The sequence below is a fragment of the Rutidosis leptorrhynchoides genome, chromosome 3 (assembly GCF_046630445.1).
Source record: "Rutidosis leptorrhynchoides isolate AG116_Rl617_1_P2 chromosome 3, CSIRO_AGI_Rlap_v1, whole genome shotgun sequence".
Lineage (NCBI taxonomy): Eukaryota > Viridiplantae > Streptophyta > Magnoliopsida > Asterales > Asteraceae > Rutidosis > Rutidosis leptorrhynchoides.
Window position 1 is genome coordinate 139,881,631 of NC_092335.1, and position 26,979 is coordinate 139,908,609.

The window sequence follows — 26,979 nt, forward strand, 5'->3', positions numbered from 1 at the left end:
CCCAACTTTCGCACAATTTACACATCGCCCCCTCAACTTTACACTTTTTCAGGGGTAAAAAATGTAAATATATAATTTTATTAAAATCAAAAAAACTTATTCAACCCAAATTTATAACGGGCCCCATCTTCTTACTCGGTGCGAGTTAAATTTTTCCAAGGCCACCGTTCAACTCGAAAAAATATCACGAACCCAACGGGACTAACTATATACATATTTGAAATAATATATGATTTAATTGTTGAAAATAAATATGTAAAATATTATGCGTTGTAATGAAAGCTATTATTATAAATGTATAGATATATATATGTATACATATATATAAATATGTATGTAAATATTTCTTGTAAATATATATAATTATATTAAAAATATATAATATATTTATTTTTAGTAGATAAAACTTGCTATTTAAAACTGTTTGCATATAGAAAGTGAATATATTAAAAATAACTGATTTCGAGCCTAATTAGTAAACGTCAAGAACACTCGGTTGACGTTTCGTTAGTTTTAATATAAATATAATGCATGTTCATGAATGATTGAGATAAAAGTTGGATTGTAAATTGATTACGAAGATTTTAGATTTGTTAAAAATATTTTTAGATTTTTAAGTTTAAACATTAGCACTCCGTACATATAAATTAGAACAGAAAATAAATAATTTTCAAGCCTTTTTGATCAGGTTTCAAACAGTTAATGAGTGAAATAATTAAATATATTTAATCTAAAAATTTGGGATTTTTAGGAACACTTTTATACACTAACTGTTTAAGCAATGGACACGATATAACAACTTTATTAATTATATCGACATATAACAGTAAAGTAGTCCGTGATTTATCTGTATCTTTTCAAATCTCCTTTTCAACTACCACTATCATTGTTAATTGATATTTTATTAAAATTATTATTATTATTATTATATTATTAAGTTTAGGGATATATTTATATATATATATATCTTATGCATATACATTTAGACTATATATAATCAACCATACACCCTACCATAGCATCGGCTACCATCACCGCTCTCCGCCACCCTAACCCTTCACCGGTCACCCTATAACAACCCTATCACCACCATACAATCGCCACCATCTTTACCTTCCCCTCACTCTCTCTTCTCTCTCTCTCTCCTATCACGGTCCAAGAAAACCCCCACAATCACCCTCGTTTATACTGCTATTTAATCACACAACCTAAAACCACCTCAAATCATAATCACAATCGGGAACCACCTACGTTAAACCACCACGACACAACCCTCACTCTCTCTTCTCTCTCTCTCTATCACTGCTATTACGTTTCTGTTTTCTACAACACTCGTAAATCATCACCAAATCTCCACCATCCGAGTAAACATCTACTAAAACTGTCTTCACGTACACATTTAATTCAAACCCAAGTTTAACCGCATTAGAGACTACCTGCTGCTGCGTTTCTTCTGTTTCAATTTTCAAGTAAATTTAATGAAGACAATGATGGTACAAGGTTGAGAAGACGAATGATGATGCTATGATTACATTGGTGATAGCAAGATAAAGGTGATATGACGATTAGATGGATAGAATTTAAGAAGACGGTAAATAAAATTAATGATGAAGACGAGGGGTATGATGTTATGATGATGAATGATTGTGGGGTTGAAGAAGAAGGAATAGAAACATTAAATAAAATTTGAATCTACTATGAATCAGAAACTGAAGAATGGTGCAATGGTTAGAAGCGAGTATGGTTAACCAGGTGGTCAGGAGATCGAAACCAGGAACCTGCGAAATTATTCCTTTATTTTTTAAAAGCTGCCTTAATTAGTTTAAGACTTCTGCTGGGCCACGAAACTTCTGTTGGGCTGTCAAGTTTTCTGTTGAGATTAGGCCGAAGTGTGCTGTTGGGCCAAGCTTGTTTATGAGTTAGTTGTAGTCCACCAAATACTCGAGTTGGGCTTTGCACTACCCATCAGCTATTGGGCCGAATCAGTTGGGTAAGATCTTGGTTGATCGAGCTGTTTTAATTACTTAAGATAGTAAATGAAGATTTTGATCATAATGATGCATGATAATGATGATGGCATGATAAATGATGTTACCATGATGATAATGATGTAATCCGTTATGATGAATTGATTAGTGGAAGTAATAGAAAAGAAAGAGAAACAAGAAATCGAGTTAAAGGATTTTAGGTCTTGAATTAAATTAGAAATAAAAGGAATGGTGGAATGGTTCAGAGTGTTTCTGGGTTTTGAGAGGTCGCGGGTTCGAGTCTTGTTGGGAACATTTCTTTTTACTCAAAATTTCAAGGGTATACACTCTTAACATTATTTCTATTATTATTATTATTATTACTAGTAATTATTATGATCATTATTATTATTTAATGTTATGATTATTATAATTACAAGTATTAATGTTATTAAGTGTTATCATTGTTATTATTATTACTAATATTAATATATGTATTATAATTATAATTATGATCATTATTATTATTAGTAACATTATTATTATTATTGAACATAATACAAAATTATTATTATAAATATTATTATTAGTATCATTTTATGAATTTTTAGTATTATTATTGTTATTATCCACAAAAGTACTAGTGACAATATCAATATTATTATTAATATGATTATTAGTAGGATTATAATCAAACTTATCATCATAATTAACAAATAGATATTTTTATAATTATTAAGGATTATGTATTATTATCAAAAATTAATATTTTCATGACCATTACTAGTAAATTAATCATTTATTTAAAAACTACTGATATTATCAATATTATGAGTTTGATTAATGAAAACTATCATTAATATATTTATTAATAGAATTATAAATAATATTATGATTTTTATTAACATTAGTATCAACACTATTATCATATTACCTTGGTATTATTAAAGTACTGTTTTAACTAACAAATAATATATATAAATATATACATATATTTATTTATTACATATAACATAACGAAACTTAATATTTTAATATATTTATAAAATGCATATAAATTATTAAAATAGGAATTATGTCACTATAATAATATATACCTTTGTTCAATTACAAGTATAGATATTAATAAATATATGGATGATATAAGTTCGTGAATCCGAGGCCAACCCTGCATTGTTCAATATCGTCATATGTATTTTTACTACAAAATACAGTATTGTGAGTTTTATTATTCCCTTTTTAAATGCTTTCGCAATATATATTTTTGGGACTGAGAATACATGCGCTGTTTTTATAACTGTTTTACGAAATAGACACAAGTAATTGAAACTACATTATATGGTTGAATGATCGAAATTGAATATGCCCCTTTTATTAAGTCTGGTAATCTAAGAATTAGAGAACAGACACCCTAATTGACGCGAACTCTAAAGATAGTTCTATCTAGCCCAACAAGCCCCATCCAAAGTACCGGATGCTTTAGTACTTTGAAATTTATATCATGTCCGAAGGAGGATCCCGGAATGATGGGGATATTCTTATATGCACACTGTGAATGTCGATTACCAGGTGTTCAATCCATATGAATGATATTTTTGTCTCTATGCATGGGACGTATATTTACGAGAAATAGAAATATGAAATCTTGTGGTCTATTAAAATTATGAAATGAATATTTATGTTAAACTAATGAACTCACCAACCTTTTGGTTGACACTTTAAGGCATGTTTATTCTCAGGTAGGAAAGAAATCTTCCGCTGTGCATTTGCTCATTTTAGAGATATTACTTGGAGTCACTCATGACATATTTCAAAAGACGTTGCATTCGAGTCGTTGAGTTCATCAAGATTATGATTAATACAATTATAGTAAAATATATTATGAAATAGTATGTGTATTGTCAATGCTTAACAAAATTATTATTAGTCATATACATAGAGACAAAAATATCATTCATATGGATTGAACACCTGGTAACCGACATTAACAATATGCATATAAGAATATCCCCATCATTCCGGGATCCTCCTTCGGACATGATATAAATTTCGAAGTACTAAAGCATCCGGTACTTTGGATGGGGCTTGTTGGGCCCGATAGATCTATCTTTAGAGTTCGCGTCAATTAGGGTGTCTGTTCCCTAATTCTTAGATTACCAGACTTAATAAAAAGGGGCATATTCGATTTCGATCATTCAACCATATAATGTAGTTTCGATTACTTGTGTCTATTTCGTAAAACAGTTATAAAAACAGCGCATGTATTATCAGTCCCAATAATATATATTGCAAAAGCATTTAAAAAGGAATTAATGAAACTCACGCATATAAATATTGTAAAACAGTTAATAAAGCATTTGCATGTATTCTCATCCCAAAAATGTAATGAGTAAAAAGGGAGCAAATGAAACTCACCTAATGTATTTTGTAGTAAAAATACATAGAACGACATTGAACAAGTATAGAGTTGGCCTCAGATTCACGAACCTATAACATTTGTATATTTATATTAAAACATATAATCGTAACTGAACAAATACAGTATATATATTTTACTATAATAATCAGGTTTCAAACAGTTAATGAGTGAAATAATTAAATATATTTAATCTAAAAATTTGGGATTTTTAGGAACACTTTTATACACTAACTGTTTAAGCAATGGACACGATATAACAACCTTATTAATTATATCGACATATAACAGTAAAGTAGTCCGTGATTTATCTGTATCTTTTCAAATCTCCTTTTCAACTACCACTATCATTGTTAATTGATATTTTATTAAAATTATTATTATTATTATTATATTATTAAGTTTAGGGATATATTTATATATATATCTTATGCATATACATTTAGACTATATATAATCAACCATACACCCTACCATAGCATCGGCTACCATCACCGCTCTCCGCCACCCTAACCCGTCACCGGTCACCCTGTAACAAACCTATCACCACCATACAATCGCCACCATCTTTACCTTCCCCTCACTCTCTCTTCTCTCTCTCTCTCCTATCACGGTCCAAGAAAACCCCCACAATCACCCTCGTTTATACTGCTATTTAATCACACAACCTAAAACCACCTCAAATCATAATCACGATCGGGAACCACCTTCGTTAAACCACCATGACACAACCCTCACTCTCTCTTCTCTCTCTCTCTCTCTATCACTGCTATTACGTTTCTGTTTTCTACAACACTCGTAAATCATCACCAAATCTCCACCATCCGAGTAAACATCTACTAAAACTGTCTTCACGTACACATTTAATTCAAACCCAAGTTTAACCACATTAGAGACTACCTGCTGCTGCATTTCTTCTGTTTCAATTTTCAAGTAAATTTAATGAAGACAATGATGGTACAAGGTTGAGAAGACGAATGATGATGCTATGATTACATTGGTGATAGCAAGATAAAGGTGATATGACGATTAGATGGATAGAATTTAAGAAGACGGTAAATAAAATTAATGATGAAGACGAGGGGTATGATGTTATGATGATGAATGATTGTGGGGTTGAAGAAGAAGGAATAGAAACATTAAATAAAATTTGAATCTACTATGAATCAGAAACTGAATAATGGGACGATTCACGAACAATTGGGTGTAAGTAAAAATGTGTTTGTATATATATATATATGTATATATGTATATAAATAAATGTAAACAAATGTATATATATTAATTTGATATAATAAAATATAATTTAAACATTATAATTAAATAGGTAAACAAAGTATGAAATAATACTTTTGCAATATATATTATTGGGACTGATAATACATGCGCTGTTTTTATAACTGTTTTACGAAATAGACACAAGTAATCGAAACTACATTATATGGTTGAATGATCGAAATCGAATATGCCCCTTTTTATTAAGTCTGGTAATCTAAGAATTAGGGAACAGACACCCTAATTGACGCGAACTCTAAAGATAGATCTATCGGGCCCAACAAGCCCCATCCAAAGTACCGGATGCTTTAGTACTTCGAAATTTATATCATGTCCGAAGGAGGATCCCGGAATGATGGGGATATTCTTATATGCATATTGTTAATGTCGGTTACCAGGTGTTCAATCCATATGAATGATATTTTTGTCTCTATGTATGGGACGTATGTTTATGAGAAATGAAAATCTTGTGGTCTATTAAAATGATGGAAATGATTATTTATGATAACCTAATGAACTCACCAACCTTTTGGTTGACACTTTAAAGCATGTTTATTCTCAGGTATGAAAGAAATCTTCCGCTGTGCATTTGCTCACTTTAAAGATATTACTTGGAGTCATTCATGTGTACTGGACTTTGTTTAAATGACTGGGTTGGGCCAATTCATGAGCTAAAAGAATTTGCTTCATGGACTGCTTAATTGGGCTTGCTGTTCAGTGTTCTAGTTGGACTGAAACCCTACTTTAACTAAATGATGAGGAGTAATTATCAGAAAAATCGAAAGTGGATAGATGGTGAGAAATGTTTGTGTTAAGCGAGAGGTCGCGGGTTCGAGTCCCCTCCCGGACAGCTTATTTCTTTTTAATGCTTCGAAGGTATAATTTGATATTATTATTATTATTATTATTATTATTATTATTATTATTATTATTATTATTATTATTATTATTATTATTATTATTATTATTATTATTATTATTATTATTATTATTATTAATTGTTGATATTGTAATTATCATAATTATTAATTTAAGTAGCAATCTTCGCCTATATTTCCACAATGGTCCTTCAAGTTTACACTTTTTAAGAGGTAAAAATTGTAAATATATAATTTAATTAAAATATAAGAAATTAATTCCACCGGAATTTATAACGGGCCCTATCTTCTCGCTGGGTGCGAGTTAAATTTTTCAGAGACCACCGTTCAATTAAATTATATATGCATATGTAAATTATGTATTGCAGGGTACTAATCTACATTCTATAATCTATTTTTTATCGAAAATCCTTCATCTGATCGTACGAAATGAATCCCAAAACCAGTTCGAGTCCCACAGATTTCGATAGCTATTCCGATAGTTATTCCGACAGCTATTCCAACCTGGATATTCACCTAAATTCCGAAAGCGGTGCCACCGGAATGAATCAATCAATCAGTCATCCCCAATTCATTTGATGAGTTCGTAGTCGACTTAAACAATGGAGACGCGAAGAAGGCGATCCCTTCCACCAACCGAATTCACCTCTTGACAATGAACCTGAAGCGGTTACCGGCGAACCTGTTCGAGACACCATTTTCAGTCTCATTTCCAGGGTAACTCGACAAGATTATATTCTATCCACAATTCCGAACCTTATTCATCTGCTCGTTCCGATCGACAATCATCCTAGAGTAATAAGTCAACGAACTTCGCGATCAAAAAAAAAAATCAATTCGGAGAATATGGTGCAAAATGTACCAGCTTCAGCAACATCAACGGCACCAACAGTACCATTAGTAACAGCACCAGTACCATCAACAACCCATGCTTCAATATCACTATCTGTACCTCAAGCATAATCATCGTTCTACATAAACTATCTACGTCCTTCATGGCGATTACGTAATCTCTAATGTTTTAGATATTATGTACTCTAGTTCTAATGGTAAACCAAATGAGTTTAATATCATATTAACTCATTAAATCCATGATTATATCTGAAGAAAATATATATGTATATGTATTTTCATAAAGATTGTAATTAAAAATTCTTTTGTACAAACTGTTAATGTTGAAAATATTTTAACGAGTAGGTAATACCCGAGGAATATTTAGATTTCACATTAATAAGTTACACTGTACATTTTTCGAATCTGATTCAACGGTCAATTACCATCCTACTTACATCCACAAATATATGAATCTGATTCACCACAGAATAACCATTTTCATTCAGTTTCATATTTAGATTTTAATCTATCAGAATCCAACAAGTGGCATAATGAAGAACACATTTGACGAAATAAAAATTTGATAGAAACAAACAAATTAACTATGAAAATTTTTGTTAAGAATCCACGCTAACTGTTTCCAGCTAACTGTTCCTAGCTAACTGATTATATTTTATTTATCTCAGTTTATTTATCGCAATTTAATTATCGCAATTTAATTATCGCAATTTAATTTATCGTCATTTAATTTCTGTTATTTATTTTACGCACTTTAAATATCGGGACACGTATACAAGGTTTTGACATATCATATCGACGCATCTATATATATTATTTGGAATCACCATAGACACTCTATATGCAGTAATGATCGAGTTCTCTATACAGGGTTGAGGTTGATTCTATAATAATATATATACTTTGAGTTGTGATGGAGTCTGAGACATGTACACGGGTCAAGATATGTATTAATTAATTCGAATATTATATATTAAACTATATATGAATTATTGGACTGTTAATTGTGGATTATCGACTGTGGACTAATGACATTGGACAATTAAAATGAATTAAAATATTGATTATAACATATGAAACTAAACAATTCTTCAAGTTTGCCACTTGATTTCATCTTAACCCTCGTTTGTATCTTGATGATTACAATCTGCGTTCAAACCTTTCATGATTCTTGAAAACACCTCAATCGAGAGGATGAACCAACCGCACTTCATCTACAGAAGAAAAGATCGATGCATATAGTTACGCACCTGAAAACATTCGGAACTTGAGTAAACGTTTAACACGTGTCTGTGTTAGCTCCTTTGGCATTGTTATTACCAAAAATAACATTGCAACTCTTTTTAAAATTAGCCAATTTTATCACAGCTTCAACAAATCAACTTCAACTTCTATTCGAATCAGCCTTACTATAATCGCGATATATAAGTTTGCTTGTCGTCATCGTTACCGGAGAACCGTTTATATTTCACCACATTAGCAGTAAAATTACCAGCAACTTCAATGAATTTGGACTTTCTGAAAAATCATTATATTCATTGAAACCCCATCTTGTATTCATCTATACCCTGTAACAATAATTGCCATACCAATTACCGGGAATCAACAATCAGTATTTCGAATCTCGTAGCATTTCTACATCAATAGTTATATGTATACATATAACAATTATCTCCTAGAATTACGATCTTCAATTCTGAAATTTTGAAAAGACACCCAGTTTACGAATCGATACTCTGAATGTTGAAAAAGCTGAATGAAGCAGCAGAAACTGTAAGCAACCGTAAACGACCTTAGTCGTCGGAAGTTTGATGATAAAGAATAATATGTTGGAAAAGCTCAGAAACATTGGAACTGGAAAACAGATTGAGCTACCCATGAAGGAGACCAAGGACAAATACAAGGACCAAACCCTATATTCAAGGGATACAGGTAATTCTGGATCCGTTGAAATCTTTAGAGAACATCTTGCTCCGAAGTCATGTTAAAATCTTGCGAAAAACCTTTCCCCATCAACCATTGAACTTAGAAATTCCAAAATATTATCATCAATATCTTCGATATTTCTGAGGATATTTTCATAAATATTCTCGTCCGAAATTATATACCTCTTCGTGCTTCCTATGTATCATTATATTGGAAACATTCAATAGAAAATTTAGTACCGAAAAGCAGATTATGCGAAACTATGAAGAAAGTCGTGGACAAATCACAAAGAATAAGTTTGACTTCAAAGAATCTAAATGATTCAATGTCTGCTAAAGTCTTTAGTGAACATCTTGCTCCTTACTCTAAACCCTTGCAGACAATAGTTTCTATCATCTATCAATATTAGAAATTCCAAGATATCATCGTATCTTTCATTATAAATATCCTCCATATTTCTGGAGATATTTTCATAACTATTTTTACCTAAAATCATTAATCTCTTCCTGATATCAGTGTTACATCATATAGAAACTGTTAGTTTCTATACTCTGTAAACTTTCGAGCTTAAAATATGAATGTTATTGAAGTAATGTTGGGAACTGATGCATGAGATAGTATAATATAATGACACTTGATCAACGTGATTATATTAAAGTAAGTCATGCTGAGTTTCTAAATGGAACATGATGATTCACAGATTATAACGTCATCGTGTGTCATGTTACATAACTCTTTCATTTTGATTAACTTCTGGACATATTGATAATGCTAAAAACGAACATATAATTCATAGCATTATTCCTCAAGAAAGACAAGCTTTTAGTTGCAATTGTTCTATTTACAAGTAATATTCGTTTAAATAATAAAAGGTGAAGATAAAAGACAGATTCGACGAATTGAAGACGCAAACGACCAAAAAGCTCAAAAGTACAAAATACAATCAACGAGGTTCCAATTATTGATAAGAAACGTCTCAAAATTACAAGAGTACAAGATTCAAAACAAAAAGTACAAGATATTAAATTGTACGCAAGGACGTTCGAAAATCCGGAACCGGGACCAGAGTCAACTCTCAACGCTCGACACAACGGACTAAAAATTACAAGTCAACTATGCACATAAATATAATATAATATTTAAATAATTCTTATAATTATTTAATATATTATATTTATTTATAAAACCGTCGGCAGAAGAAAACAACCAAATGTGAGCCTCCCCAGCTGGCCATGCGATCGCATGGCCTTGAAGAGCAAAGCTCATGCGATCGCATGAGCTCCTTTTTCAGTTCACTGGCCTATAAATTCGCAGTTTGGTGAACGTAAAATCCATCCTATCTTTCTCTTCTCCATTCATACGTAATATTTATATTTATAATTTATATTTTAATTTTAATTTTAATTATAATTCTAATAATAAGGGTATTTTAGCGAATGTTGTAAGGGTGTAAGTCGAAATTCTGTCCGTGTAACGCTACGCTATTTTTAATCATTGTAAGTTATGTTCAACCTTTTTAATTTAATGTCTCGTAGCTAAGTTATTATTATGCTTATTTAATCCGAAGTAATCATGATGTTGGGCTAATTACTAAATTTGGGTAATTGGGCTTTGTACCATAATTGGGGTTTGGATAAAAGAACGACACTTGTGGAAATTAGACTATGGGCTATTAATGGGCTTTATATTTGTTTAACTAAATGATAGTTTGTTAATGTCAATATAAAGATTTACAATTGGGCGTCCCTATAAATAACCATTTACACTCGATCGGACACGATGGGCAGGGTATTTATATGTACGAATAATCGTTCATTTAACCGGACACGAGAATGGATTAATAGCCACTAGAATAATTAAAACAGGGGTGAAATTATGTACAAGGACACTTGGTATAATTGATAACAAAATATTAAAACCTTGGGTTACACTCAGTCGACATCCTGGTGTAATTATTAAACAAATTATTAAAATCTTGTTACAGTTTAAGTCCCCAATTAGTTGGAATATTTAACTTCGGGTATAAGAATAATTTGACGAGGACACTCGCACTTTATATTTATGACTGATGGACTGTTATGGACAAAAACCAGACGGACATATTAAATAATCCAGGACAAAGGACAATTAACCCATGGGCATAAAACTAAAATCAACACGTCAAACATCATGATTACGGAAGTTTAAATAAGCATAATTCTTTTATTTCATATTTAATTTCCTTTATTTTATATTTAATTGCACTTCTAATTATCGCATTTTTATTTATTGTTATTGTATTTAATTGCACTTTTAATTATCGTACTTTTTAATTATCGCAAGTTTATTTTATCGCACTTTTATTATTCGCAATTTCATTATCGTTATTTACTTTACGCTTTAAATTAAGTCTTGTATTTTTTATATTTTACATTTGGTTTTAACTGCAACTAAAGTTTTAAAATCGACAAACCGGTCATTAAACGGTAAAAACCCCCCTTTATAATAATAATATTACATGTATATATATTTGTATTTTTATAAAAGTAAACTAATATAGCGTTAAGCTTTGTTTAAAGATTTTCCCTGTGGAACGAACTGGAGTTACTAAAAACTACACTACTGTACGATTAGGTACACTGCCTATAAGTATTGTAGCAAGGTTTAAGTATATCCATTCTATAAATAAATAAATATCTTGTGTAAAATTGTATCGTATTTAATAGTATTTCCTTGTAAAATTTAATAGTATTTTATATACACCTCGCGAAACATCAAGTTATTTTTGGCGCCGCTGCCGGGGACTCAATCTAGCTTAAAAGCCGGAAGCGCAACGCTAATATATATAAAAAAAAAGATTTTTATTTTTAGTACGCTTTTGTAAAAACACGTTTTAAATATTCAAAAATATTAAAAGAAAAACAAAAATATAAATATTTTTTTAGAGTTTGGTAAATATTTAAGTTTTATAAAGTTTCTTTATTTCTATTTCTTTTAGTTTGTAAAAATATAAGTTTTATTTAATTAATAAATATATTTTATATTTTACAGCAAAAACAGAAAAAAAAAAATTAAAAATCGAGTCCGGTACTGTAGCAGACCACTCTGTGGCCCGAAACCCTAGCCCATGCGATCGCATGGCCGGATTGTTTAGGACTCATGCGATCGCATGAGCCCATCTGACAAGCCAGACTGCAACTGCATTAATTACGGAGTTTATTTTAATTATTATTATTATTAAAACCCTAATTAGGGTTTATTAGTTAATTAATATATTAATTTAGTTTTATTTATTATTTGTATTATTTAGTTTAATTAGTTTAATTAAATTGTAAAATTAATAGTTTTATAAAATAAATAATATAAAAACAATATTTTTATAAAAATTGTAATTTTTACAACTTTTTGTATATTTTTATATTTTGTCCCTTTTTAATCGTTTTAGCGTAATATTTGTATTTTTAGCTCATATTTAGTTTTAAACTTAGTTTTTGCCATAGTTATTTTTACTTATAGATTTTTAGGCTTTGCCGTAAAATCCCTTAAGTGTTTTTCTTTAGAATAAGATTTAGGTACTTTAGAATTTTGCGACGCCCTTTTAAGTTTTAGTTTCTTTTTAAGTTATTTCCATTTGGGATATAGTTTTTCCTGTAAGCTTTAATATTTTTAGACGACTTTTACCTATGTATCAATTATCATTCCAATTAGTAATCTCAATTTGCGATTATAATTTTATGTTAGTTGTAGTAATAAGGTTAGGTTAGTCAAGTGTTTTTAAGTGTTATAAATTTCTTTTATTTTTCCGTCACCTTTTATTTTTCAACCATTTTTCTTTTTCGACCTTTTTTCGACACGCTCTTTTTCTTTCTTATTTCTCGCTATTCTAGTTTTAGGACATAGATTTTTATTCTACTTCTTATCTAAATTTCTTAAAATTACGAAAATTTATTTTAAGTGGTTAAATTGATAGACATCAAAATTTTCTGGTTCGTAGTAATAGTTGGATTTGTACGTGGACCGGGTTATTGGAGCCAAACAGTCCTCAATTATATTGAGACCAAACGAATCCTGCCCCTCTGCTGCATCTTTTGGCTATTCGAAACGTGGGCAAAATCAGAAAAGTCTATTGATTGGATAACTTATTATAATTTTTCTTTCCTTTTAAAAAACTAATAGGATATTCAGTGAATGCACCGAGCAAGACGTTCACCACCTTTTGTACGTTCACCACCTGTAACTAGATCAAGACATTTAGCAAATATTACTGCCGTTGATTTTTCTTTAGAATCGTCATCCATTCGACCAAGTACTCCAGTTCAAATTTCCGATAATCCATTTTTTGAACCCGACCTCACAATTGAGAATCCGGAGAATATTCAGGAACGATTCGTAGATCCTGAACCACTAAACTTTCCTCCGGAACCACCAATAATTCAAACAGAGATTGTTGAGGAACGAACCATTAAATCAGAATCCTCTAGTGATTCTGATTCAACAAATTCAATTATGGAGAATCTGGAACCTTTAAGTATGGAAGACCGAATGAGAGCTAAACGCACTAGCCAAGGTCACGCAATTACTCATCCAGACATTAATGCGCCAGATTATGAAATCAAAGGACAAATTCTACACATGGTGACTAATCAATGCCAATTTAGTGGTGCACCGAAGGAAGATCCAAATGAACATCTACGTACCTTTAATAGGATCTGCACACTATTTAAAATCCGAGAAGTTGAGGATGAACAGATATATCTCATGTTATTTCCCTGGACTTTAAAGGGAGAAGCCAAAGATTGGTTGGAATCGTTACCTGAAGGGGCGATTGATACATGGGATGTTTTAGTTGAAAAATTTCTTAAACAATTCTTTCCTGCATCTAAAGCCGTAAGACTTCAAGGAGAAATTGTTACGTTCACACAGAAACCAAATGAAACTCTATATGAGGCGTGGACAAGATTTGAAAAGTTATTAAGAGGATGTCCGCAACATGGTTTAGATACCTGTCAAATAGTACAAATATTCTACCAAGGATGCGACATCACTACCCGTATTATACACAGGTTCAAAACGTACTTACTATGGGTATATACTAATAGGAACTAGCATGGGATTCCACTCTTGATTATGTCATGTATGACTAATCAATTTTAACTTCTATCATGAGCTAGTCAACTAACTAGAACTCCTTTTAACCCCACTCACCACTCACCAATTACCACTCATCATTCACTCCATTTCACTTCCAATTCTCTCTCAACACACACACACTATTATGAACGTATTTTTCCAGTAGTTAATCATCATCTTCATCAAAAATCACTTCAAGAATCAAGCTATAATCATCATAGGAAGAACACTTCAAGAACACTTCAAAAATCCCTTCAAGTTTACTAATTTACTTCCAAGCTTTCTAATCCATTCCAAGTAATCATCTAAGATCAAGAAATCTTTGTTATATATAGTAGGTTATCTTTCTTATTCAAGGTAATATTCATATTCAAACTTTGATTCAATTTCTATAACTATAAACTATCTTAATTCGAGTAAAAATCTTACTTGAACTTGTTTTTGTGTCATGATCCTACTTCAAGAACTTTCAAGCCATCCAAGATCCTTTGAAGCTAGATCATTTCTTGTCACTTCCAGTAGGTTTACCTACTAAACTTGAGGTATTAATGATGTTCATAACATCATTCGATTCATATATATAAAACTATCTTATTCGAAGGTTTAAACTCGTAATCACTAGAACATAGTTTAGTTAATTCTAAACTTGTTCGCAAACAAAAGTTAATCCTTCTAACTTGACTTTTAAAATTAACTAAACACATGTTCTATATCTATATGATATGCTAACTTAATGATTTAAAACCTGGAAACACGAAAAACACCGTAAAACCGGATTTACGCCGTCGTAGTAACACCGCGGGCTGTTTTGGGTTAGTTAATTAAAAACTATGATAAACTTTGATTTAAAAGTTGTTATTCTGAGAAAATGATTTTTATTATGAACATGAAACTATATCCAAAAATTATGGTTAAACTCAAAGTGGAAGTATGTTTTCTAAAATGGTCATCTAGACGTCGTTCTTTCGACTGAAATGACTACCTTTACAAAAATGACTTGTAACTTATTTTTCCGACTATAAACCTATACTGTTTCTGTTTAGATTCATAAAATAGAGTTCAATATGAAACCATATCAATTTGATTCACTCAAAACGGATTTAAAATGAAGAAGTTATGGGTAAAACAAGATTGGATAATTTTTCTCATTTTAGCTACGTGAAAATTGGTAACAAATCTATTCCAACCATAACTTAATCAACTTGTATTGTATATTATGTAATCTTGAGATACCATAGACACGTATACAATGTTTCGACCTATCATGTCGACACATCTATATATATTTCGGAACAACCATAGACACTCTATATGTGAATGTTGGAGTTAGCTATACAGGGTTGAGGTTGATTCCAAAATATGTATAGTTTGAGTTGTGATCAATACTGAGATACGTATACACTGGGTCGTGGATTGATTCAAGATAATATTTATCGATTTATTTCTGTACATCTAACTGTGGACAACTAGTTGTAGGTTACTAACGAGGACAGCTGACTTAATAAACTTAAAACATCAAAATATATTAAAAGTGTTGTAAATATATTTTGAACATACTTTAATATACATGTATATATTGTTATAGGTTCGTAAATCAATAGTGGCCAAGTCTTACTTCTCGACGAAGTAAAAATCTGTGAAAGTGAGTTATAGTCCTACTTTTAAAATCTAATATTTTTGGGATGAGAATACATGCAGGTTTTATAAATGATTTACAAAATAGACACAAGTACGTGAAACTACATTCTATGGTTGAATTATCAAAATCGAATATGCCCCTTTTTATTAAGTCTGGTAATCTAAGAATTAGGGAACAGACACCCTAATTGACGCGAATCCTAAAGATAGATCTATTGAGCCTAACAAACCCCATCCAAAGTACCGGATGCTTTATTACTTCGAAATTTATATCATATCCGAAGGGTGTCCCAGAATGATGGGGATATTCTAATATGCATCTTGTTAATGTCGGTTACCAGGTGTTCACCATATGAATGATTTTTATCTCTATGTATGGGATGTGTATTGAAATATGAAATCTTGTGGTCTATTGTTACGATTTGATATATATAGGTTAAACCTATAACTCACCAACATTTTTGTTGACGTTTTAAGCATGTTTATTCTCAGGTGATTATTAAGAGCTTCCGCTGTCGCATACTTAAATAAGGACGGGATTTGGAGTCCATGCTTGTATGATATTGTGTAAAAACTGCATTCAAGAAACTTATTTTGTTGTAACATATTTGTATTGTAAATCATTATGTAATGGTCGTGTGTAAACACGATATTTTAGATTATCATTATTTGATAATCTACGTAAAGCTTTTTAAACCTTTATTGATGAAATAAAGGTTATGGTTTGTTTTAAAATGAATGCAGTCTTTGAAAAACGTCTCATATAGAGGTCAAAACCTCGCAACGAAATCAATTAATATGGAACGTTTTTAATCAATAAGAACAAGACATTTCATAAACGTGGTCTATGGTCCCAAAGACCAGGATTTTGAGCTAATTGGGTATTCAGATGCTGATTTTGCAGGTTGTAAAATAGACAGGAAAAGTACTACTGGTGGTTGCCAGTTACTGGGTGGTAGGCTAGTCAGCTGGACGAGCAAAAAGCAAAATACTGTGTCCACATCTACTGCTGAGGCAGAATACGTTTCTGCTGGTAGTTGTACTGCTCAAGTACTGTGGATGCAAAGCCAGCTGAAAGACTATGGTGTTCATGTTATAAAGACTCCAATCTACTGTGACAACACAAGTGCAATAGCTATCACCAACAATCCTATGATGCATTCAAGAACAAAGCACATTGGCGTTCGATATCACTTCATAAGGGATCATGTTCAAAAAGGAGATGTGGAGCTACATTTTATTTCAACAAAGCCCTTAGATGAGACGTATTTTGAGCTGGGTATGCTTGAACTTTAAATAAAAGACAATTTTTGTTGGTGTGCTGGCTCTACAACATGTAGGGCAAACTAGTAAGTCATTCTTGATCACTTACTGCCTACATGTAAAACACTCAGTACAACAAGGTCTTTTATACTTTGGTTACTCAAAATGTTTTTAATTGAAATAATAAATAGCTCACAAAATTAAATGATTCCTTAAATCTGAAACTCATTTACTCCCAATGATTTAAATTAAATTCATGACATATTAAATGTATCAAAGTATTTTGTATTTAATACAGAACTTATTTTGTGGTTTTTAGATCATTTTTTTTTAATTAAAACATGCTGCATTTAATGTTGAATGGGAGGTATGAGTGTTCAAGCCATATATACGTCAAATCAACAGTCTGTGTCCCCTCGAGTGTGCCAGTCTGTCACATCTGCCCACGCGCCTGCTAATGGTAGTTGTCATTTTCTCTCTCCTACCTTTTTCACCCAATCATAACGGTTAAAAGAGTGTTTTATCTTCCATAATAACCCTCGGTTATTCAGTTTTCAAATTCACACTCTTCTCTCTAAAAATCCCCAAATCTTCAAATCAATTCATACATCCATCTTCTACGAAATCATCAATGGAAGAACAACAACAACATCAATCACCACCTGCTGCAAACCAGCCAGAGGAACAACAACCACAGCAACAACAATCGGTAGCACCACAACAACCGGAACAGTAACCACCACCGGTTATCGAAGAACAAGTGGTGTAGGGCCCTCTGTTCAACCTGCACCCAAGCCTTGTTAGGGCTGCAAATGCACCAGAACACTCTTCCATTCGCCTATCAAGAGGCAATGCTGCTCATGCCCTTTCAATTCCCAAATCTAAAGTCAACTTGGGATATGATACGCTTATCGATTACATAAGACAATCACCACTGGCTCGAGCTATTACCGGCGTACCTTCTCGTCTTTATCCGGATTGTTTGGCCAGATTCTGGTATACTGCCACCATGGCCACCACTCAACAGAACATTCCATGTATTCGTGACATGGTGACTGAAACCCTAGCATGCTCCATCACTGTTGATGCCATTCGACGTGCTCTCCAATTACCCATTGGTCCGTTCGTTAATTCACCAAAAAGTGATGAGTTTAGAAGAGATGTACTGGAGATTATAGGGTTTGATGGACCAGTGGCTCATACGCCCTTAAGGAAGCAGATGCCACCTCTATGGAACTATTTCTTTGGCTTGCTGACTCATTGCATCAGTCAGAAGTCCGGGAGCTTTGATCAGTGATCAGATTTGGAGCTGAAGATTGGTCATGGGATGCTGTTCAATTGAAATATTGATTATGCCGGTGAAATTTACTTAAAGGTAAGGGAAATGGTGCTTGCACCTAAACGTACACACTTAATCCCCTTTCCAAGGTTTTTGAGCCTTGTTTTTGAAAATGAGCTGGGTGAAGCTTACCAGCAGATTGCTGATGAATCATTCGACCTGCCTCCAAAACAAGGGGGAATGCCAAAAGATGCTCCTGCTGCTCCATATAATGTCCTGAAACCAGGCATGCTTGAGTATCTTGCTGCTCGAGGTGGAGTGAACCAACCGGCTGCCTCTGGTGCTGCACCAGCTAAGGGGGAGGGACCTCAGCGAAAGCCAGCTGTAAAAAGGAAGAAGCCAGCTACCTCAACTAATACATCCACTGTCTCACATACTGGTAAAGCAGTAGTTGTATTAGAATCTAGTGCTCTCTGATCATAAAGAACAGCCCTAGTCTTATATACTGACTATCCACTTCTAGTATTGGAATCCGTTGCTTAACTATTTCTTGGTAACAGGCAAATCCAAATGAGCAAAAGCTGGCTCCAGGCTCACCACAGGGGAGATTGCACCAGTCTCAACTGCTGCTCCTGCAAAGGATGTGGCTATGGAACCTGGTGCTTTTCTAGACCAAACAGCAGAAAATTCTAACATAATTAAAAATCTTTTATCTGCTGACTTGAAAAATGAAAGTGGAGTTAAAGGTATAACCTTGGCTCCCAAGCTGACTGGTTTTAAAACTAGTGTTAAGAAGAGTAGCAACCCATACTCTTCTAGCCAGACACTTCCACATTTTTCAAAATCGAACTTAATGCTATATCCTCTGCTGACAGTACAACCAGCAGAGCACATACCTGACCCTCAAAGCAAACTTGAGTTGGGTCCTCATCGTGTTGAACTAGCTCAGGATACTGCACAGCCATTATGTTACTCGGATCACGATAAGAGTCTCACTCCTACATCATTACCAGCCAGAACTCTTACACTACCTGGGTCAACATGTGTCGCCAATGAGTTAGCAGAGTCACAACTGTACTTACAGACACCTTATTCTGTCTCATTCGAAGGGCTGACCAAATCACCAGTCTGTCCCCAGAGACCAACATCAGATGCAATTGTTGAGTCAAATTTATTTGGTTCTACAGTTGTTAACATAAAATGTTCTATTGTTTCAGTTCTTAGCAGGGTAGATGAACAGGCATAGGGGGAGCAAGTTAAAGATGATATTATTCCTCCTGAGCAGATTGCTGCCTCTGCTACTGGTATTGGTGCTACTGTTTCTCCTACTGGTGGTGCTGATGCTAGTACTGTTGCTTCTACAGCTGCTGGTGATACTGCTCCCAGTATTGCTGCTTCCACTACTACACCTGAAGTGGAAGATGAAATCATAGTGGATCCTCCTGTTCTTAAAAAGGTAATTGACAATATTGTCAAGGATTTTCAACTTAATGAACCTGTCACTGAACCAGAGAGTGACATTGCGTCTGTTGCTGCTACCGATGCACAAAATGTTATTGTGGATGCTAGTACTTGTGCTACTTTTCCATCTGATGTTATCATGAAAGCTAGTACAAGTGCTACTTTTCCATCTGATGTTATCATGGATGCTGGTAAAAGTGCTACTTTTCCATCAGATTCTTGTTCACAGGGTAATACTGTTCTGGTGGGTCTTGATTTTGTTAATGCTGGCTATGTTGGCTATGTTCCCACAGAGCCAACGGTGGATACTGTTGCTACTAATGTTATTCCGGATGTTTCTGATCTTCAATCGAGACACTTTATTACTGTGGATTTCACTGGTAATCTACAGGTGTCTGATTCCACACCGTATACTTTCTTTAAAGATGCTGCAGATGCTGCTTCTTCACCTACTGCACAGTTACCTACCGCTGCTACTGGTTCTACGGAACCCGTTATGGATGCTGGTACCTCTGTTTCTGCCACTACTGACTCTTCTCAGGCTACTGTTTCTGCTGAGAAGAAACCTTATGTGTGCCAGGTGCCAGATCCTGATGAAGTTGTCCCTAACTTCATCTATCGGAGAGCATCTATTACTCCCAGAGTTGCTCTGCTGGTGGATCAGCTAACTATTGATCCTCAAACTGCCATAGTCTCAGCCAGCAAATTGCCTCGCGAAGAGCTGACTGAACTATTGTCTCAGCTTGATCGACCAGCTAGAGAAGAAGTTTATGAGAGGCTGGCTACTTTAGAACAGATCAACGAGCAGGCATATTATCATTTTTTTGACATGGCTCCAGCTGCTTCTCCATGGCCTGGTACATGGAGGCCTCTCAAGTTCATCAGAGATCCCTCTACTGGTAAATATGTTATGCAGCATATTCCTGATTCACCAGTACCTTTTGATTCATCAGCTTCTTCCTCATCATCTTCTTCTTCTGATGGTGATACTGATAAAGGTACTGGTAAGGATGAACCAGTCACTCATGATAATGTGACTGGTACCAAAGATAAACCAGTGGATCTTACTGATGATGCTGATCTTGAAGCTGACAAGGATACCAGTGGTTCTAAACCTTCGGGTGAAGGTAAAAATGATGGTGATCATGGTGACGAGTCAGATTCTGACCTTCCACCTCCACCACCCCAAGGAGGTAATCCTGTATTAACTGCTTCTGACCACCTCTCAACCAGATATGTTAAAATTTAATGCTGATGAGGTGGCTAACATCTCCACCCTAGTTGTCTATAAGACACTAGCCGAGGTTACACCTGATCTACAATCCACTATTTGCACTGCTATTGTTGATAGTGTGACTGAAGCCATACGTAAGGCTGGGCAAATTACCACTTCCAATATTGAAGCCCAGCTCTAACAAGTATGTGCCTTTGCAGATCTTGCGGTGGCTGTCATTGTCAAACAACATGAAGAGGAGGAGAACTTAAAGAAATGAATCATCTCTCACAATGAGTATACTGAGGACATTTCCCGTCTTCAAGCTGATTTAGATGCTGCTAATCGCAGAATTCTTTTTCTTAATGAAGAAAATACAGTGCTACATGAGAGATTGGATTCACAGGAACAACAAATGGCTAACATGATTCCTGCTTCTACCTATGTTCAAATGGTTGAAAATATGCATGGAATGGCTACCCTACAGGGTGATGTTAGGGCCATTGTTGAGCAGATGGCTATGGGTGTTGCAAGGAATGAAGTTAGGTCTTCCAACCTCCTTCTTCGACAATTTGGCGTGGATCCTGGTGCCCATCTTACTCCTGAAGTTGCTGACTGAAACAATTTTGCATTCTCTGTTCCAGATTCAGATAGTGACCTTGATGCACAGGTCTCCCCTGTTCACCTTTCTGCCCCTGCTGATGAAAAAAAGGGGGAGAAGAAATCTAAAAAGAAACTCAAAAAGAGAAAACAATCAGAAGGGGAGCATGAGCATGAAAAGGCTCCAAAACAACCAAGGAGAGATGGTGATGGTGATGGTGGTGATGGTTCTACTGGTCAAGACTCTGGCACTAAGCCCAACAACGCTCATACTGAAGCTGGTGTATAGGCAGCTGGTGAATCTCAACCCAGTGTGTCTGCCACATCAGTGGATGATATTGGTTCTGGCAGTAAGCCCAGTGATGTTTCTGCTTTGGCTGTTGCTGAAGCTTTTGTTGTCACTCAAACTATTGAAAGAAGAATGAAAAGAAAACTGGAGAGACATCAGAAGAGAAAGCAAGAATTAAATGATGCCTTCAATGTCAAATGGGATGCTTATGTTGCTCTTAAACGCCACAGAATTGAGCATAGGAGATGGTTGACCCCGAAAAAGAGGGACATTGATGATGACCTGATTGGCATTGATAAATTCAAAAAAGATGCACGAAAACGAAATGCCAAATTCATGGTCAAATACGACAAAAAGAGGGCAAAGCTGTATGCTGAGCGAGCAGATAGGATCAAACGGATGACTCTAAAAGAAATGACAGATTATCTTGCATCTACTGAATCAAGGGGAGGAGTTAGAGCTGACATTTTTATGAAGTGGTTAGATGCTATGTTAGAAACCAGCTCATCTTCTCGCCCAACATCCTCTGCACAGCCAGCTACACACCATAAGCCAGCAGAAACAATCAATCTTGATGATGATGATACTCAGGGGAAGCATCTTGCTATCGTTCCCTACCTGCCTCCACTTGAGCCAGTATCAACACAAGAACCATCAGCTGAACCCATGCCCATAAATAAACAAAGGGTGAAATCTGCTCCTAGGGACAATCAGCCCCTAAGGAAAGGACCTTTATTTGAGGCAGCTGATGAAGATACTGAGGTGGTTGTACCAGCTGATACTAATCAGTCAGCTGGTACTGAAGACACAGCAAGGAGTGTTGTGAATGAAGACCCAGCTAGAAGTGTGCTGCTGGGTGTTACAAGTGTTGAAGACCCAGCCAAGGTGGTTGAGCTGGGTGCTAATCAAGATGATGATACTGTTAATCTTGCTGACTTTACAGTCTGGGGTAGTGGAGATCATTTATTTGTTCAATCACCTATCTCTCCCTAGACCCTCACTTATTTTAACTGAACAAAGGATAATCGTGTCAATCAGTTTCCAGTGAGTTCATCTGGCATAGGTGAATCAATCATGTATCCTCCATCTTCCCCAAAACGTCATGGTAAACCCAGAACTTGGAAAGATGATTCAGTTACCCGTGGTGAGCCAGACTTATTTAAAATGAACCCAGATGAAAGACATGCTTACCAGCTGGAGATCACTGTACAGGAATTGCTTGAGCAAAGACAAGCTGCTATCAATGAAAGGATGATCCAAGTTAGATTGCTGCATCATCCCCTTGATCAGCCACTCTACATCACTGCCTTGACTTATGGCATTGAAATTGGTGTATACTTAAACAACAGTGGTCAAAGGCTCTCTACTGATGAGGAGAAAGCTCAATTTCAAGAGGCTCGCTAGCTGGGTATGGATCTAAGGGAGTATCGTGCTGCCCTGAGAACTGAAGAGGGTAGCAAGATGATTGAAACAGCAAAATCCCTGAAAATCACTGCCGACGATTATTTGTTGGGCCTACAAGCTGAAATTCAAAGAAGGGAGGCTGCTGATGCTGAACTCGCTGAGAGGGTAAGGCTCCAGGATATAGAAGACAAATTGGCTGCTGATAGAAAGCAAGAGGTTGAGTCCCTAGAATTAGCCAAAGCCATTGTCAAAGAACAGGATAAGGCATTTGATAAGATGGAAGCTGCTGAGAAAGCACCTGCTACTGCTCCTATAGAATCTGTTCGTACCAGTGAATTTCCTGATCATTATTATAGGAGTAGGTATGGTGATGTGATGAATAGAAGATCCAATCCCAGCAGGATCATCAAAGTAAACAGAGGGTCAAAAAGAGCGTTCAATGTTGTAAGGGAGAATAAAGTTCAAGAAAGAATAAACTATGAAGAGTTAAGATCCCTTGGATTTAGTGAATGGATGGAGATCTTGGAGTATTTCATTGGTAAAGGTGAAAGTGCTATAAAAAATACACTTAAATCTGAACTCCAACAGCTCTTCAAGAAAGAAACAAGGTTTGGGAAATCACCAGTGGTGAATGTAGATGAAGTCCTCTCTCAAAAACCTAAAGGAAAGCAATCCACTGGTGAAGGACTAACCAGAAAAGGCCCCATCATTCTACCTCCCCATATCCCTGTATTTGACCCTGCTGATGTACCTTATCTGTTCCCTGAAGCCTGGAGAATCAAACAAGAGGAGCTATCTGAAGAAGAACGAGAAAAAGATAAAGATAGATAGTCTCATATATGCTCAAATTGTATCTTTTGTTTAATTCACTTTTCATTCTGCTGTTATTGTAATTACTGTATATATTGTGTTGTAATGAAAGTGAAATGAGTTTATCTTCCAAATCATATCAAATTATAAGATATGGATAACTCAGCAAAAGATCCCAAAACAAACTTAAAAAGGGATAAATTTACTGCCTAATTTTATTAGGTCCCACCGTGCTGACTTTAGTGTTTTCTCTACATGTCATAGGTTTTATCATCATCAAATAGGAGGAGATTGTTGAGTCTCCAAAATAATTAAGAATTTAGTTATGACAAAACTGTAATTTATTTGCACTAAAGTGTTATGTGCAGTCAGCACAAGTTTGTTCATGTATAGACAGCAGATATTGCTGTGTCGAGTGTTTAGTTTGCTGCTCAGTCTACTAGCACAAGGTAGACAGTGTTCTTCAATCAGCACAGGATGTGTACTCAGCAAATCAAGAACATGAAGTGGCTCAGCAATGAAGAACCAGCACAGCTGGAATGCAGCTCACTACACAAGACAGATATGCTCCATTATAAGCATAGTCGTTTCCCGAGTGGTATACATCAATGGTACTATTCAACAAAAGTCAAAGACAAAGTTGAACAGAAAAGGACACGCGTCGGTGGCTGACAAGTGACCTTACAAGACCACGTGAGAATGCAGAAGTTTAACGCATGTGCAGACATGGGTTATACTTTGTCATCACCTAGGGAACAAAACATTCTATTTGTTTAATCAAATAGTGGTGCCAAACCGAATTGGGGTGTTCCTGCAAATAGCTACCAAAGAGGAAAGAAGAGAGCATGCTCTCTGATATAGTTGTCTCCACAAGTACAGACATCCTATGTACCAGTGGACAATAGAACCATTACACGGTTAATAGGACTACTATAAATTGTTGTATCCACTATTGTAACAACTAGTGGTGTGGGTTTATTTTATAGAGTCAAAACGTGTAATAGCTGTTAGTTTACCTCTTAGCTATAATCTAGGTAATCTGTATCAACCAACTATCATTCCGCCAAGGATAGTTATGATTCTTTGTGATTCAATCAATAAAGAATAACTGTTGAAAATTACCTGTGACTCTATTTATTTGCATGCTTGAATACTAATCGATTTTAACTGTTTAGTTAATTGAAAAGAAATTGTATTAACCCCCATTCTACAATACTCATGTTGTTATCAAGGGACCAACAGTTGTCTTATTGCTCGACTTGACGCGTTTCAAAGGAAAAGTTAACATATAGTCAACTAGTTCATGCAAGTCAACAAAAGTCAACCAAAGTCAAACCAAAAGTCAAACTTAGTCAAAGTGGTCAACTAAAGTCAACATCAGTAGTTTCATGTCAAATGTTGGTCACCATGTCAATCCTAAGTCAACTAACACGTTTCAGTTCATAATTTGTCACGTACGCGATCACAGATTATCGTCTAGCATAAAGTTCATGTACAAGTTGCAAACGATGCACAATATCTCATAGCACATAAATCATGGTAATATGGAAATCTCCCGATCTCAACTAGACCTATAAACATTTCCAGAAAGAATAATCAGGGTCTCATACGATATATACAAGTTGGGTTTCAAAATGGGTGTATTTATGGTTCACTAAATCAGTTTCAAACTGCGCACCAATCTCGTAATGGCTATAACCGGAGCTAGGACCATGAAATTAATGCAAGGTTAGTGGAAATGGTTCAAGGACAAGTCAAATTACCATATATCCAAAAATGAGACATTTTTGTTTAGCCAACTGGTACAGTTTATTCATGCAAGTTGAACATTCTGTTTCAGCTCAATTCAGCAGTTACCAAAACTACGGCCTTAGTGTGCACAATGTATAAGGTTTTAAGGTTTGAAATAAACTAGAATTCTATCACATAACATACAGAGATTTAATATCCAGAAGTCCAAGGTCTCAAAAGGTCCACAACTCATGCTATAAAGCTATAGGTGCATACGTTACAGATTTGGACAGCATACAGGTTTCCATTTCGGCACGCACATTACTCAAGCTTCACAAATCCAAATAACTCAAGACCTAGATGAAAGGTTAACTAAAACATATGAAATTTACAGATATGCAAAGACCTAATTCAATATCTCAATTTAAATGAATTTAAAAGTCAGTTTTATGATACCGAGCAAATCAGTTTTATCATGTACATTCGATTAAGCATAACGTGAGCATTATTAATCCAAATAACATGATATCCTAGTCTAACTTGAGTGTTTTTAAGTCCTATATCCATTTACGATCAGTATGAAATTCAATTTCATGCACATTTTTCCAGAATTCGACATAATAACAGATTCATCAACAAAGCATCAATCAATCATAACTTAAGCATACGGTAACGAAAATACGCGAATCCAAAGCCAAAAATTATTAATTTTTCGAGAGGATTCCAAATATGTAATAATATTTAACATTAAAGAAAGTTAAGTTTCTGTAATCATGCAAAACAAATTCGTGATTAACCCTAATCACATCAAATAATCGAATTAACGCAAACAATAAACAATAACGCGTATCGATTTGAGCAATAGACC

General features: G+C 34.5%; 1 non-coding gene across 1 annotated transcript; it reads right to left on the reverse strand.

Moving 5' to 3' along the window:
• Positions 1–14,183: 14,183 nt before the first annotated feature.
• On the reverse strand, positions 14,184–14,290 carry LOC139903518 (small nucleolar RNA R71). The gene has a single exon (XR_011778332.1). It is a non-coding gene; the product is annotated as a small nucleolar RNA R71 (small nucleolar RNA).
• Positions 14,291–26,979: the final 12,689 nt, after the last annotated feature.